The sequence below is a fragment of the Pyrus communis genome, chromosome 4 (genome assembly GCF_963583255.1).
Source record: "Pyrus communis chromosome 4, drPyrComm1.1, whole genome shotgun sequence".
Classification (NCBI taxonomy): domain Eukaryota; kingdom Viridiplantae; phylum Streptophyta; class Magnoliopsida; order Rosales; family Rosaceae; genus Pyrus; species Pyrus communis.
The window spans coordinates 28,644,938-28,660,767 of record NC_084806.1 but is presented as its reverse complement, the minus strand read 5'-3'; the positions used below and the strand labels follow the sequence as shown (position 1 = coordinate 28,660,767).

Sequence of the window (15,830 nt, the reverse complement as noted above, 5' to 3'; positions counted from 1 at the left end):
AAGTGGGTCTCATCTCAAGCCACGTCAGCATTTAATAGAGCAATTGACAGACAAACTGACGGAATGTATGACATTGCAACAAATTCAAAGATAAGGTATGACATTGAAATGTTTTAAAGATGAGGTATGAAATTGTGGTTAACCCAATAGTTGAGGTAGTTTTTTGTAATTCAAAAACTAAGTAGTTTGAATTGAAATGAATTTAGAGCTCAATTGCTGACAACATGCTAGTTTGATGTGTTGAGAGTCAATTTGGTAAAAGGAGAATTGGACAAAGTCCCCAACCAAGGCGGTGGCAACATGTCATTCTGCTCATTAACTGTCATGAACAACGGTGGGAACGTCTTGTAAACACCTGCAACCTTTTTAAAAGCCCCATTAACTCTGCCATCATTGCCTTCTGCGCTACTAGTAGTCCAAATGCTAATCTTGGGTTGAAGACCGCACATGGCGTCATCATTGATCTGGGCAGCTTGTTGAAACATGCCATTGTGGATCATCAAGAAGTCCCTCATAGCTGCATAGTTGCCTCCAATCGTGTCCAAAAGAAAGCGTGGATATGCGCCTTGGGCTTGTCCGAGGGCCATGAGTCCTTTAACCTCTCTTTTCTTTGCATAACATTCTGTATTAGCAGCTTGTTGACGAGCATAGAGTCCTACCTCGGTCATTTTTTACTTTGCATAAAAGTTTCCATCAACGGCTTGTTATCTGAAAATACGACCCTGATGCATCAACTATTTCATATAGGTAGAACACTAGTTTACATAATTTTTCATCTGTATTCATGCGTGCAAAACCAATGCATGGATATATGTATTCTATATAATATTTAAGAAGGAAAAAGAAAGAAGCACAAGATGTACCTTGGGTTCATACTCAACACTGACCTTAATCAATAACTCACCCTTAAGCTTCTCCATTCTAGTCAAGGCCTTCATCATCTCCACCTCCTTTTGCAACTCTGCCTCTCTTGATGCCACCGCCTTTTCAGCCTCTACCTCCACCACATGCGCCTCCTCATATTTTTCTTCGCTAGCTTAGCATCGGCTTTCGCTATCTCAGCCTCCCTCATATTCTCAAACACCTTCACCTACGTCCTAGTCTTAATCTCCTTCATCTTCCCTTCTCCATCCCTTGGCATCAATCTATGCTGCGGTCTGCAGTGTTAACCCCTGCCTCTCTTTCGACCTTATATATCTCCCATTTTTTCTTCACTTCTGCCAGGTCAACCCTAGCCTGATTCGCCGCCTCCATCTATATATTCTGCTCCAAGTAACTAAAATACTTATGGCTGGGAATGTCCTCCAGTTGTTTGACGTTTGCATTATAAATCAAAAGCCCATATCGATTCAGTTCCAACTGAACCTTGTCAAACACCTTTTGCTTAAACTCTTTTGTTCCCCACATACAACTCCTCCGTGGTCATTGAGGCGGCAAGGACACACGTCTCCTCGTTGATGATCCCCTAGACAAGCTCTTTCACGTGGTTGGAGAGCTTGTCGTGGTGGTAGAGGAGCCTGGCATACTTATGAAGGTTGGTCATGTCGTTAGTGCATGGCCCGATGGTAAAGACCGTGGGGAGGGTGAAGGCGAGCTTTGGCTATAGTTGACGGGGAACATGTTGAAGATGGTGCATGATTGGCCGGGGAGAATCCATGCCTTCTTTGCAAATTTTAGGTCGTTGATTCCAACTCCGGTAATCACTTGATAATCTGAAGTCTCCACAACTCTGTACATGGCTACATTTCTTTTAACAAAAAACCACCTAATAAATGTATTTAATAAAAATGCTTGAATTCTATTGAAAATAACAAAAAAGTTTAATATAACAAAAAATTAAAAAGAAAAACTATAAAAACTTACCTGTAGTCCCAATCCCTCACCACCCTCCTTCCTTTCCCTCTCTCCCACAAGAAATTATTAGATGATACAGTATCACCACATGACATTGACAACTGGTATTACCCACCAATAAATAAATGACACGTGGCATAATAATTATTAAATGAAAAATAATAGCTGGATTTTCATCTTCCTTAACGCCATTAGAGTTCTTTGCCAAAACCAATAATTGCTGCCCCTCGTATTCCACCTTATTTTCCACCACCCTTTTTGCTTGAATCAAATCCACAAATTGCAATCTTTCTTTTCCACAAAAACATAAAATTCCCTCCGCCTCCCTTTTTGCTTGAATCTCATCCATTTTTGCTTGAATTTTGCTTGAAATTGAATCCACAAACTGCAAAAATAAAAAATCTCAAGCTACATGTACTGTAATTTTTTGCTTGAATTTTGTTTTATCCTTTTTGGATTCTAGCTTGCGTGAATTTTGGGTCTGATTTAAGCAAGCTTGAATCTGACTGCAATTTCTTGCTTGAATTTTGTTTTACCCTTTTGGATTCCAGCTTGTGTAAATTCTGGGGTTTTGGGTCATCTTAGATTTTTTTTTTTTCTTTCTTTCTTATTTGGAGGATACCCTTGCGCTGCTTGCATTTTCTTTTTACAAGTGTTACAAGTGCTACATGTCGAGTGATTGCTCTGTTTATTCAATTAATTAGGGCACCAACTTTGTCTCTGTTCTTTTTTTTCTTCTTAAACCTGAAATTTGTGTATTATAAATTTTACGGCAATGCCAGTTTTCCATTTAACAAAGAGATTTAGAGAGAAAGTAAAAGGTAGAGGTACTTGAAAGAATTACAAACGCGATACGAAAGACTTGGATACTTTGTTTTATGGTTTGTGTCCTTTCTATTTTTTATCGATTCGTAAGACTTTGGCAATTTATGAGTTTAGTTAAACAAATTGGATCTTAAAGTGTCTTTATTTTACTAATTCATTGTATTTGATTGAGTGGGATTTTGGTATGTACCAGGAACTAAAATAATGTCTATCAAGGTTTGATGAGACTCTAGGAAGTGCCCTCTGTCCTTTGGGTATAATGTCCATGGATGGAGATTGCAAGATTGAAAGAGAACTTCTATGGGAATTTTTTTTTCATTTGATTAAGCTTTTCTCTCTAATGTTTTTAGGGGGTGTCAGATTGCAAGAATGAATGACAGCTTGAATTGGATTTTGGGTTGCTTTAGATTACTACTTTCAGCTATAGCTACAGTTCATTTTAGGTTGATATATAGAATTGGATTTTTTGTATCAAATGCTACAATTTTGCAGTGACATAAAATATTTTAATACTATTAAAAGTACAAGTGAGCCTGTGGTTGTAAATTGTAATAAGACAAAATGATATCTTATACAACTCATCGTATGGCTGACATGATTTCTTATGCCTTGGCCCTTTGCTCCTTATATGCTTTATTCACTATGATATATAGCATGACAATACATTACTCAGATGATAGGCACACTTAATCTTAAAACGAGAAAGTTATGGAACAATAATTAAGAGCAAAGTTATTGTTTCCAGTGACTGTAATCTCAATGCTTCCTATTCTCCAAAATAACGAAGTTGTCGAACAAATATTCACCACAGTATACATCCGGTTCAAAATCAAAATAAGTAAAGGCTTCTAATAAAAAAAAAAGATTTAAAGGTTTCCAACCCAAAGCATATCATCTTCCAACTGCACCCAAAAATTATAAATCAAGTTTAGTGGTGAAAAACAAGAAAAATCTTAGGGTAACTTAAAAGCATTGAAAAGTGATTTACTCTCATTGTATTGTAGAAATTACTCCTCTGGATTATGTTGTTGCCCATAAACATATGGATGTGAATCCTGCATTACATATAGCTTCACATTAACTACATGCTAAAAAAACAAATATGCCTTGTGTGATAAACAAATCAAACCTGGCTGAGTTGAGGATTTAGTCCAAGGGGTTCATGTGCAATAGAACGTGAGGATGAATTATGCCACATGTGTATAACAAATGTATAAAACAAACAAGAATTACTATGTGTATTTATAAATTCTTCATTCTTAAAGTAAATCGATCAATACCTGACTCACCATAAATTAACTATCTTGTAGCATATATACTTGTAAATGAAAAACTAGGCTAGATTACTTGGTTATATGGAGGCGATGCATGACTGTTTGTTGTTAACAAGCTCACAACTGAGAAGACCTGTGTAACATTTATAAGATGATAAGCAATTAGTCGAATTTAGAGAAAATAAGAGCATTCAAGTTCTTAAAACATACATCACTGTAAACTAACAGATTAGATTACTTGGTTTGATGGAGACAATGCATGACTATTTGTTTTAAGAAGATCATAGCTGGGTAAACCTGCGTAACATTTGTACTAGTGGGTACACTGAGTTGTTTAAGAAAATTTGATTCATATGGTGCTGAGCTATGTGAAGGGCCTATATTGCTTGGCTTCTTGGTTTTCCCTATAAAACAAATTTAAACTTTTTAAGTAAAAAAGAATATTGGAATTACATATGATAGTCAATAAAAATATAAAATTTCACTTACCAGATGAGACAGTATCTTTTGATGCTTTCTTTTTTTGTTTCTCTATAGCACTTTTAAATTTGGCATTGCTTACTCCTTTCGGCCTTACCAACAAAGGATTCAATATAGGTGGCTCTATCAACTGAGCAACCATTTTCGTTATAATCATCGTCATTGTTATCATTCTAAAGTATGTCATTGCTTTCTTTATTAACTTCATCCTTTGACTTGATCATATCCTTTTCAATCAATTCCTCCATCTCTCTCAATTTTTTCATAGCAACTTTAGTAGCACTTTCTAACTCTTCTTCCTTACTCAATATATTGTAAACCATTCACATCAACTTATTTCGACGCAATGTAATAGATGGTTTACCTTTTACCTACAACAATTGACTATGTTCATTTGCATCCAATCCTTTCTTTGCATTTTTTGTCCAACTTTATATATGTTGTGAAGGTATTTCAATCCAAGATTTGACTTTTAGTACCCTTAGAGTGTGACGACACAACAAACCCATGGACGCAAACATTTTGCAACTACAAGAAATCGTGCCATTTGACGAGTTAAGTTGGACAAGGTAAACTCTTGTGCAACCCTCTTCATTAAGTGCGAGGGAGTGAACTGTACCACAACTCTCATATTCATGCATTGTCACTGCTAATCTTTTGAAAAACTCTTTTTCAAATATTTTAAACATTTTCCTACTGTAGATAGTAGCATCATGCTTCAAAATTCCACTCCTTTGGGTAACTCTAGAAGGAGACCCTGATTGCAACGATAAGACTCTTTTGATTCACTTGTATGTATTTTTGTTGCTTGCTTATCATAATGATGCACAAATTCAATAAGTCTCATTGTCTTGGTAGAAATATTGTGGAAAATGTTATTCGTACTCTCACTTCTTTGTAAAGATTGTATTTGACATGTGAAAGTATCATGGCTAAATGCCGAACACCATTTGGCATGAAGTGCATACAACATATTCATCTGTGAGCACATCCGTGAGTACCCAGTAAGGTTGATTTATGCAACTAGCTCATCCCAAGTCGACTGGAATTCCAATTCTGTCTCCCAATATTGAAGACATTTATTGAACAAATGTCTAAAATTAGGGTTCACATAGAGACTTGACATATATTTTGCACAATTATGAGATATGTGCCATGAGTATAAACAATTACATACCCCAGAGAAAACCTTTTCAACGCCATTTGCCATAGCTTGACAATAATCAGTAAAAATTGTCTTTGGCTTTTGACCTCCCATTGATTCCAAGAAAGTATCAAATAACCAAGTAAGCGCTTCTGTTTTCTCATCCAATAAAAATGCACAACTGAACAATACATTTTTCCAATGGTGATTAAAGCTGACAAAGGGAGCACAAATTATGTTATACCTATTGGTATGATATGTAGTACCAAATGCTAAAACTTCCCCAAAACACTCATAGTCAAGTCGCGGCCTTCCATCTCTCCAAAAAAAGTTTGTCATTCGATTTTCTTAATCCACTTGCACAATGTAAAAGAACATAGGATCTTTTGCTTGCTTGTGCCAGAAAAGTTTGATCAAACTTTGAGCATCCCATGCTTTAAACATGACCATTTTTTCCTTATTCACAATATTGTAGCAATCTCTTTGTGTAAAACCTACATTCTGAGACCCGCCAACTTATTTTGCTAAATAAGAATCTGTATTTGTAGTCCTTATTCTTGCAACTACCATGGTTTTAATCACACCCAAATGAGCTTCAGAAATTTTTCTATTTGAACAAAGATAACAAACTTGTCTTAGTTGATTTTTTCTATTATATCTCTTTTGTCCCTTACGAACACTAAATCCAATTGTCATAGCATAGTTGTTGTAGAGATCATAAGCTTCATTTTCATTGAGTACAGCTTTTCCCAAGAAAACGTCATCATAATTCTCCGTTTGATTCACAATGATTGGATATTCTTCTCTGTTATTTTCTTCATCACTTTCTATATCAATGACTGGATCTTCTTCCCAATTATTTTCTTCATCACTATCGGTATCAATGAATAATGTACAAGAAAAATTGTACGTAAATGAAAAATCTGCACATAATCGAACGGTTAAATAATGGATGCAAAATAGTAGACATATGACAGCAGCCAAATAACAAGTTAAAAATTAAAAGAGAAAATGCAAAAAAGGCAAACCAAATAGAATAGAATTGAAAAATAAAATAGAAAAAAGCTAAATTCTGATTAAAAAAAAAAAAAAAAAAAAAAAAAACTAGAAGCCTACGATGAAGAACGCCTATTTTCATTCCTGGATCTTGGGTTGACATGGTTATGCTATGAAAGTGACAAAGTGATTGAGTCACTAGCCCAGGACTAGGGCACTTAAACCATCTCAAAACAAAACCCTAATTCTTTTTTCTTAAGGCAAAACTCTCTCTTTGCCTAGTATCATGTTTTATCATTCATTAGGGTTCATTATTTGATAAAGTCAAGAAGAGTTTACATCCTTTGACAAAAAAAAAAAAAAAAAAAAAAAAAAAAAGTAAAAAAAAAGAGGCTACCTCCTCCTTCCTCCTTGTTTGCTGATGAGGTCTGCAAAACTCTTCTTTCCTCTTTTGTTTTGTTTTTTTTTTTTTCCCTCAAAATAAAAATTCAATCAGATTTTATTACATTTTTCTTTCTAGCTAATTAGTATTTTCCTTAATAGTTATAATCCACATCATCATTCAAGTCATTTGATATTTAAAAGTCTTCATATAAATCTTAATCAACACTATTGGATATTATAAGATCTAAAGGCTACCAAAGAGTGTAAAAACATTTGTCAAAATGTTTGTCCATTGACCCTATAAATATTTAGGGATAGGATCAAGGGAAAAATATTTTTACACTTCCTTGTAGCCTTTAGATTTTATAACATTCAATGGTCTAGATTAAGAGTGATGTTGACACACCCCGACCGAAGTTGAGGCATGTTGGCTGTCACCCGAAGGTGACGTAACCAACAAGGAAAATGAAGCATAAAATATGGATAAATTTAAACCAAATCTAACAATGAATTAATCTAAGGTAGAGAGTGCACAGCAGTGGGAAGAACCCATAAAGCACAAATGTTCAGAGCATAGATGACATAAGAAGTGTAGTCGAAACTAGATAAGTGATGCGAAATATATTAAGCACACAAATTAAACCCTCTTCTGACAATTGTAGCAAAGTATGTAAGTAGGGATCGTTCAAAACCGGGGATTAGGAGGGATTGCTAAACTCTTGAAAACTGACCTAAGAACTCCAAAACAAAGTTAAAAACACTAATTTGGACTCAAAGAATGAAAAACCAAAGTTAAAACACTAAAACAAAACAAAAACTCAAAACAGCAACTAGAAGACTCAAAACTGCCTAAAAACCACTTTCTGGGCAGTTTTGAGCACCTACACTAATTTGGACGAAATTGGTTGAAAACTTGACTCAAAACACTTAAAAACATGAACCAAAACAATTTCTAACTAAATTGAGACTTCAAAGTAAAGGGGGATTTGATTTGGACGAAATTAAAGTTGAGAAAACAGATTGCAAAGTAAAACTGATTTTGAAACGTTTTTGGGGTTTTTAATGGATGATGGACTAGTTAGGGGTTCCTTCTCCACACATGACAAGTATGCAAATGACTCGATTTCCAGTTATTCCTTCATAGAATTATGAATGACAATGCCCCAAATTAACCATGACATCACTAGTTAATTCTCAAGTTTTCCTTGTGTTATTGAATTGGATGACATCATACGACAACCCAAAGCATTCTTCAAAAGTTCCTTACATGACATCATAATAAAGATACAATCAAAGATCATTACGTTCAATGAAAACTATAAGCATTGACAAAGCACTTGTGACTATGACATCATGACACTTATGCTAGGAATTGAACTTAACGCGATTGTGACTAGCAACCTTCACTACTTGTGAATATAAGTGTGTGACAATTATGTGAAACAAACTTATATTCTAGCATCATATTCATGCAAGCCAATTAAGTGTCGACCCCTAATTAACAAACACAAATACGTTATTACTCTCACAGTTAAGCCAATTGCATTCACGATTCAAGAACTCATAACTGGAATTTATCAAATCAACTTGCACACATAGTTATGGCTTCGAAATCACCCCTAACCAATAGGGGTTTAGCCACTCATGTTCATAGCAAAATGAAAGGAAAATAAATTAAACATTGAAATCATAAAACGAATTACACCTAGAATGCACCAACGACGAAGCTTGAGCATCCAAGAGTCTTTCCTTCTTTCTCCTTGCTACGGCACAAAGGTGGATGGGATGGTTGGGATGTGTTTTAGGATCAGGGATTATGGAATTGGATGGAGGATAGGCACGGCAAGGTGTAGTGTTTGGCTGGAATTGTGTTTTTAGGATTTTAGGATGTATAGAGTGGTGTGGCTAGATGAATGGACGAAAATTGGGTGAATGAGTGATCCCCCCAAGTGCCTTGCTGCAAAGCCTTATTTATAGGGCTAGGAAAGGTTTTTGAACTTAGTTGAAACACTTAAAGGATATATGTGTGTAGCTTGGACAAGGTAGGAGACAAGGTAGGACGGCTAGGAGACAAGCTAGGACGGCTAGTGACAAGCTAGGACGGCTAGGAGACAAGCTAGGACGGCTAGGAGACAAGGTAGGACGGCTAGTGACAAGCTAGGACGGCTAGGAGACAAGGTAGGACGGCTAGGAGACAAGCTAGGACGGCTAGGAGACAAGCTAGAAATTAGGCACCATGTGTGATTAGATAAAGCCTTCTAGAAATAAGGTTTTTTAGGCCCCCTTGCAGCTCCCTAACTGAATTCAAGCCTTCAAATTCGTCCATCCTTATGCCTCCATGCTTGCACTATCCAATCTTGGCCCAAAAATGCTCTAGAATGCTCCAAATTGCTTCTTTTTGCATACTTTGACACTAAAACCTGAAATTGCACGAAAATGACTTTAAACACTAAACTAACTAAGGAAAAACAACATAAATGCATGAGAACAAGCCAATTAAGTCGCATAAAAATGCTCCTATCAAATTCCCCCACACTTAGCTTTTGCTAGTCCTCGAGCAAAACAAAGAAATAAAACAAGACAAAACAAACAAACATAATCTAAACCTTCCAACGTTTGCCTCAGGGGTTTCCAATGCACATGACATGTTAAAGATTATCATTCCCACAGATTTGAGTCAATTTAACACTTAAGCACATGCTTAATCATAGTCACTACTTACTAGTTCACAATTAACCAATTAAAACAATGTTTTGAATGTAGTAACATGCCTTAGAGAATTCCTTCTATCCTTAATAGATTTGCACTCTATTTTCACTCAGATTTTCTAACTACACACCCTATACTAGTTATATGTGAGAGAATTGATGTAGATATAAAAACGAATGCTCACATATATGTATCACAAAGAATGCAATTTCCGGAGTTAATAGGCATGTTTAGATATGATCTCATGAATGGAATGCTACTACTTAGATGCGAGAACCAGTGACACCATATGCTCATACCAAATTCAAACTCAACAAATTGAAACACATAACACTCAAGATAGAAGTTTAAGGGTTGCAACGGGGCTTGGGGTATTGGTTAACAAAGAAAGGATAGGGAAAACAAACGTTACTTCAAGCATTAGTAAGCAAAGTAATGAAATTAAGACTTAGAATTCACTTAGTTTGCAGAAATTAACTTAAAAACACAAGGGGAAGACTTTAAACAACTTCTTAGGGCCGAATTCAACTTTTTGGACCCTTTCTTCAACAAACAACACCTTGGAACTCTTTTTCTCATGTTGTTCAACTCTTTTCATACTTTTTTTTTTTTTTTTTTTTTTTTTTTACGAATTTTTCTTTTCTTTTCTTTCTACTTCCCCCACACTTGGTTTCTGCCATAAAGGAATTCCATTTGAATCATGCTTACTATACTTTAAGAACGAGGGTATGGATAGTCCTAATCTAGGCTAGGTGAAGGTAATGTGGGTTAACAAAGAAAAGGCTAAACAAGGCTCAATGGGGTTAACACCTAAACATATAATGGAGTAGGGCACACGGCTTTTTGGTTAAAGTGGTGGTCACTACACAACTTCATCTTGAATATGTGTTATGCTAATCAATACCATGCTTTGAATGAAATGGGCATGACTTCTAGTGTTTGGAACTAAATGATGAAACGCCTTCTAAGTAGCAACCAAGCAAAGAATAATGAGATCATGCAACGATTTTAGAAAACAAAGAATGCACAGATTTTAACTCTCCAAATAAACGTTTAGGTTCAAGTCTCACAAGGTTGTAGCGTTAATTTGAGTTCCTTCCTTCAAGCATGTTACAAAAACTGATTTTTTTCTTTTATGATTGCATGTGAATTCATAAGTTATAACCACAACCAAGCATAAACATAGAGTAAATCAAACTTTCATCCATGTTAATCACTCTCTTTAACAGCCATGTATTTAAAAACCAAATCCTCATCATTGTGTTGGAAGGTACCCTAAGACACAAACAAACACACAAAAACAACTCTTTTTTGGGTTTTTTAAAACAAATTTTTCAAATTTTTCTTTGATTTTCGGATTTTTATTCAAAACATACTAAAACACACCAAAACTGCTTAAAAACACTTAAAAACAGCAAGGAACAAGTTTTGAAATAATGGGTGATAAAATCCCACGAATTTGCATGAAAAACACTTAGTTACCCCCCCACACTTAAAATCAAACATTGTCCTCAATGTTTTAAGCATAAAATCACACAAAGAAACACACAAACAGCAAGTAAAACAACTAAATAGGCAGATTAGAAAGAATCAACAAAGATAAGGGTTTAGGAACGCAAATCTGGAATTGGAGTGCTTTCTAGGTCTTCCTTTGTTGAATGGCATGGGTTGCCTCCCAAGTAGCGCTTTCTTTAACGTCTTGCAGCCGGACGAAGAACATGTTCAGGCACCATTGGTGCCCACGGCATGGAGTGAGATCTCCTCCACAACCTGCCCCACGACATTCTCATAGTATGGCTTCAATCTATGTCCGTTGACCTTGAATTCCACCCCATTCCTTAAGCTTTGGACTTGAACTGCACCATGTGGAAAAACATTAGTAACAACAAAAGGTCCAATCCATTTAGAACGTAACTTTCCGGGAAATAAACGTAGACGAGAATTAAAAAGTAAAACTTTCTGCCCAATTGTGAAGGTTTTGCCCCTAATCATCTTGTCATGAAACGCCTTCGTCTTTTCCTTGTAAATGCGGGCATTCTCGTAGGCTTCATTCCTTAGTTCCTCAAGCTCATTCAATTGGAGCTTCCGATGCATTCCAGCAGCATCTAAGTCCAAATTGAACGTTTTGATGGCCCAATGTGCCTTATGCTCTAGCTCCACGGGTAAGTGACAAGGTTTTCCATAAACTAGCCGAAATGGAGACATCCCTAGGGGTGTTTTGTAGGCAGTGCGATATGCCCATAGTGCATCGTCTAAACGCATGCTCCAATCCTTCCGGTTAGGCCCCACGGTCTTCTCCAAGATTTGCTTGACCTCTCTATTTGATACTTCGGCTTGGCCACTTGTTTGTGGGTGATAAGGTGTTGAAACCTTATGCTTGACATTGTACTTCTTGAAGAGTGCCTCAATGGTCCTATTGCAGAAATGTGAACCTCCATCACTTATAAATACCCGCGGCATCCCAAATCTAGAGAAAATGTTAGTCTTGATGAAATCTGAAACCACTCTAGAATCGTTAGTACGGGTAGCTTTTGCTTCTACCCATTTAGAAACATAATCAACCGCAAGCAAAATATAAGTGAAACCAAATGAAGAAGGAAAAGGACCCATGAAATCAATACCCCAAACATCAAAGATTTCAACATTGAAGATGGGTGTTTGCGGCATTTGGTCTTTTGCACCAATAGAACCTGTTCTTTGACATCTATCACATGTTAAGCAAAACATTCTAGCATCTTTGAACAATGTAGGCCAATAAAAACCAGATTCTAACACTTTACGAGCTGTCCTTTGGGTACCAAAATGGCCTCCACATGCAGAAGAATGACAAAATGCTAGAATTGAGTTAAAATCAGAAGTTGGCACACATCTTCTAATAATCTGATCTAGGCAATATTTCCATAGATATGGATCATCCCACACATAAAATCTTGCATCATGTATCAATTTATCACGTTGAACCTTGCTTAGGGTGTTAGGAACTTGCTTAGTCACCAAGAAATTGACCAAATCGGCATACCAAGGGGTACTTACCTCAATGGACAGAAGTTGTTCATCCGGAAACGTCTCAGAAATGGGGAGGGATTCTTCTTCACGCACCAATCTACTCAAGTGGTCAGCCACCACGTTTTCACAACCTTTCTTGTCCCTAATTTCAATATCGAACTCTTGAAGTAGGAGCATCCAACGAATGAGCCTTGGTTTGGCCTCCTTTTTGGTGAAAAGATACTTCAAGGCTGCATGGTCAGTGAAAACAATTACTTTAGTTGCAATAAGATATGATCTAAACTTATCTAAAGCAAATACAACCGCCAAGAGTTCTTTTTCGGTTGTAGAATAATTCAATTGAGCATCATTTAAAGTGCGGGAAGCATAATAAATAACATGTGACTGTTTATTTTTCCTTTGACCCAAAACAGCCCCAAGTGCATAATCCGAGGCATCACACATCAATTCAAATGGAATGGACCAATCCGGGGGAGTTATGATGGGTGCCGTGGTTAGGAGCTCTTTGAGATGCTTGAATGACTTCTCGCATGCCTCGTTGAACTCAAAAGACACATCTTTTTGGAGGAGGCGGCATAGGGGTTGTGCAATCTTGGAAAAGTCCTTGATAAATCGTCTATAGAATCCTGCATGACCAAGAAAAGAACGAACCTCTCTAACCGAAGTAGGAGATGGTAAGTAGCGTACAAGATCTACTTTAGACTTATCAACTTCAATTCCTTTTTCAGAGATTATATGACCCAAAACAATACCTTGTTTAACCATAAAATGGCATTTTTCCCAATTTAAAACAAGGTTTGTTTCAACACAACGTTTCAAGATTAAAGTGAGATTATCCAAGCATTTATCAAAAGAATCACCAAAAACACTAAAGTCATCCATGAATATCTCAATAATCCTTTCAACATAATCAGAAAATATGCTTACCATACACCTTTGAAACGTGGCAGGGGCATTGCACAAACCAAATGGCATGCGTCGATATGCAAATGTTCCAAAGGGACAAGTAAAAGTGGTCTTTTCTTGATCATCCGGGGCAATGACAATTTGATTATAACCTGAATATCCATCAAGAAAGCAATAAAAAGAATGACCCGCTAACCTTTCCAACATTTGATCTAGGAACGGCAATGGGAAGTGGTCCTTCCTTGTGGTGGCATTTATCTTCCTATAATCGATGCATACACGCCAACCGGTTTGGATTCTCATGGGTACAAGCTCATTCTCGGCATTTTCCACAACCGTCACTCCGGATTTCTTAGGCACACATTGGATAGGTGAAACCCAACGACTATCGGAGATAGGATAAATGACTCCACAATCAAGAAGTTTGATTATCTCCTTTTTCACAACTTCCATCATTGGAGGGTTAAGACGGCGTTGAGCCTCTCTAGTTGGTTTGGTCCCCTCCTCAAGAAATATGTGATGCATACAAGTTGTGGGGCTTATACCTTTGATATCGGCCAATGTCCATCCTAGGGCAGATTTGTACTCCTTCAACACATGCATGAGTTTTTCCTCCTCTTGTGCCGTGAGGGATGATGATATGATGGCAGGCAGTGTCTCATTTTTTCCCAAGAAAATGTACTTCAAATGGCTTGGCAAAGGTTTGAGTTCAAGGATAGGTGCCTGAATTATGGATGGAAGCAACTTGTTAGTCGAAATGGGAATGGACTCTTTGTTAGGAAACTTACCATCATGTATTGGTGATGACTCAAGGGCAGCAACTACTTCAAGAAAATCCTCACTAGGAGGCACGGCATAGGATAGTGTATTTGTGCCGTGGGGTTGCATGGATGTTGCTCCCTTGGTTTTGACTTCTACACCACTTGTAATGACTTTTTCAAGCATATCATCATTCAAATCTTCAAGGTATCCCTGCGCCAAAGAGTCAACAGTATCAATAGAGAAACATGAATGATCTTCACTAGGATACTTAATAGAATCAGAAAGATTGAAATTAACAACTTCCCCATCAAATTCCATGGACAAAGTTCCATTAAACACGTCAATCTTAGTCCGGGCCGTTTTCATGAATGGCCTTCCAAGTAGAATGGGCAGCGAGGGTGCATGATCCGATTCATCCATCTCAAGGACATAGAAATCCGCCGGAAAGATCAAATGATTAACCTGCACCAAAACATCTTCCAAAACTCCCTTTGGATAGGCATTAGATCTATCGGCCAATTGTATGATAACACCATCATTTTTCAATGATCCTAGGTTCATAGAGACATATATGGAATATGGCATAACATTTATAGAGGCACCTAAGTCAAGCATGGCAGATTCAAATCTAGTGTTACCTATGACACAAGGAATGGTGAAACTACCCGGATCTTTGCATTTGGGAGGTAGTTTGCGTTGCAAGATGGCGGACACATTCTCACCTACTTTTACCACTTCCTTGGTCGACATCCTCTTCCTAGTGGTGCACAACTCCTTCAAAAACTTGGCGTATCTAGGGACTTGCTTGATTGCATCCAACAAGGGTATGTTCACTTGAACTTTCCTAAATGTCTCAAGGATGTCCTTTTCAGCTTCTTCCTTCCTTGGTTGCATAAACCTACTAGGAAAAGGAGCATTCGAAGGAAAAGCATTAGTAGAAACCGAATTTGACACATTCTTACCCTTTTTGGCCGAATTAGACAGTTTTGGGGCACTAGGAACTTGCGGCAAAGACTCTCCCACCTTTGTCATGGGTTTGCTTGATTCTTCCTCTTCAATTTGCAAGTTTTCATCACCTTTGGGACCTGATTGTGATGGTGTAGGATCTGCCCCAATCTCTTTTTCACTTCTCAAGGTTATGGCTTTTGCACTTTCGAAGCTTCCCTTTGGATTTGGAACGGTGGAACTAGGGAGCTTTCCTTGTTCACGAAACTGCCCCATAAACTCGGCAATTTGCCCCATTTGTTTCTCCAATTGATCCACCCTTTTGTCTTGGTTTTGCATAGCCTTAGCTTGATCGTCCTGCCCATTAGACAACTTAGTTAGTATCTTAAGAAGTGCATCATTGTCAAGAGACGTACCTGAGGCACTTGGGCCGGATTGGGCTTGATTTTGGGGTGGGCCGTAGGTTTTGGGAAAGAACCCAGGGGGTTGTTGCCTAAAGCCTCCTTGGTTTTGAGATTGTTGGGGCTCCCTCCATTTGAAATTTG

At 37.3% G+C, this 15,830-nt stretch overlaps 1 pseudogene; it reads right to left on the bottom strand.

Annotated features, from left to right (window-relative positions):
* Positions 1 to 227: 227 nt before the first annotated feature.
* LOC137732945 (flotillin-like protein 4) lies at positions 228 to 4,596 on the bottom strand (annotated as a pseudogene).
* Positions 4,597 to 15,830: the final 11,234 nt, after the last annotated feature.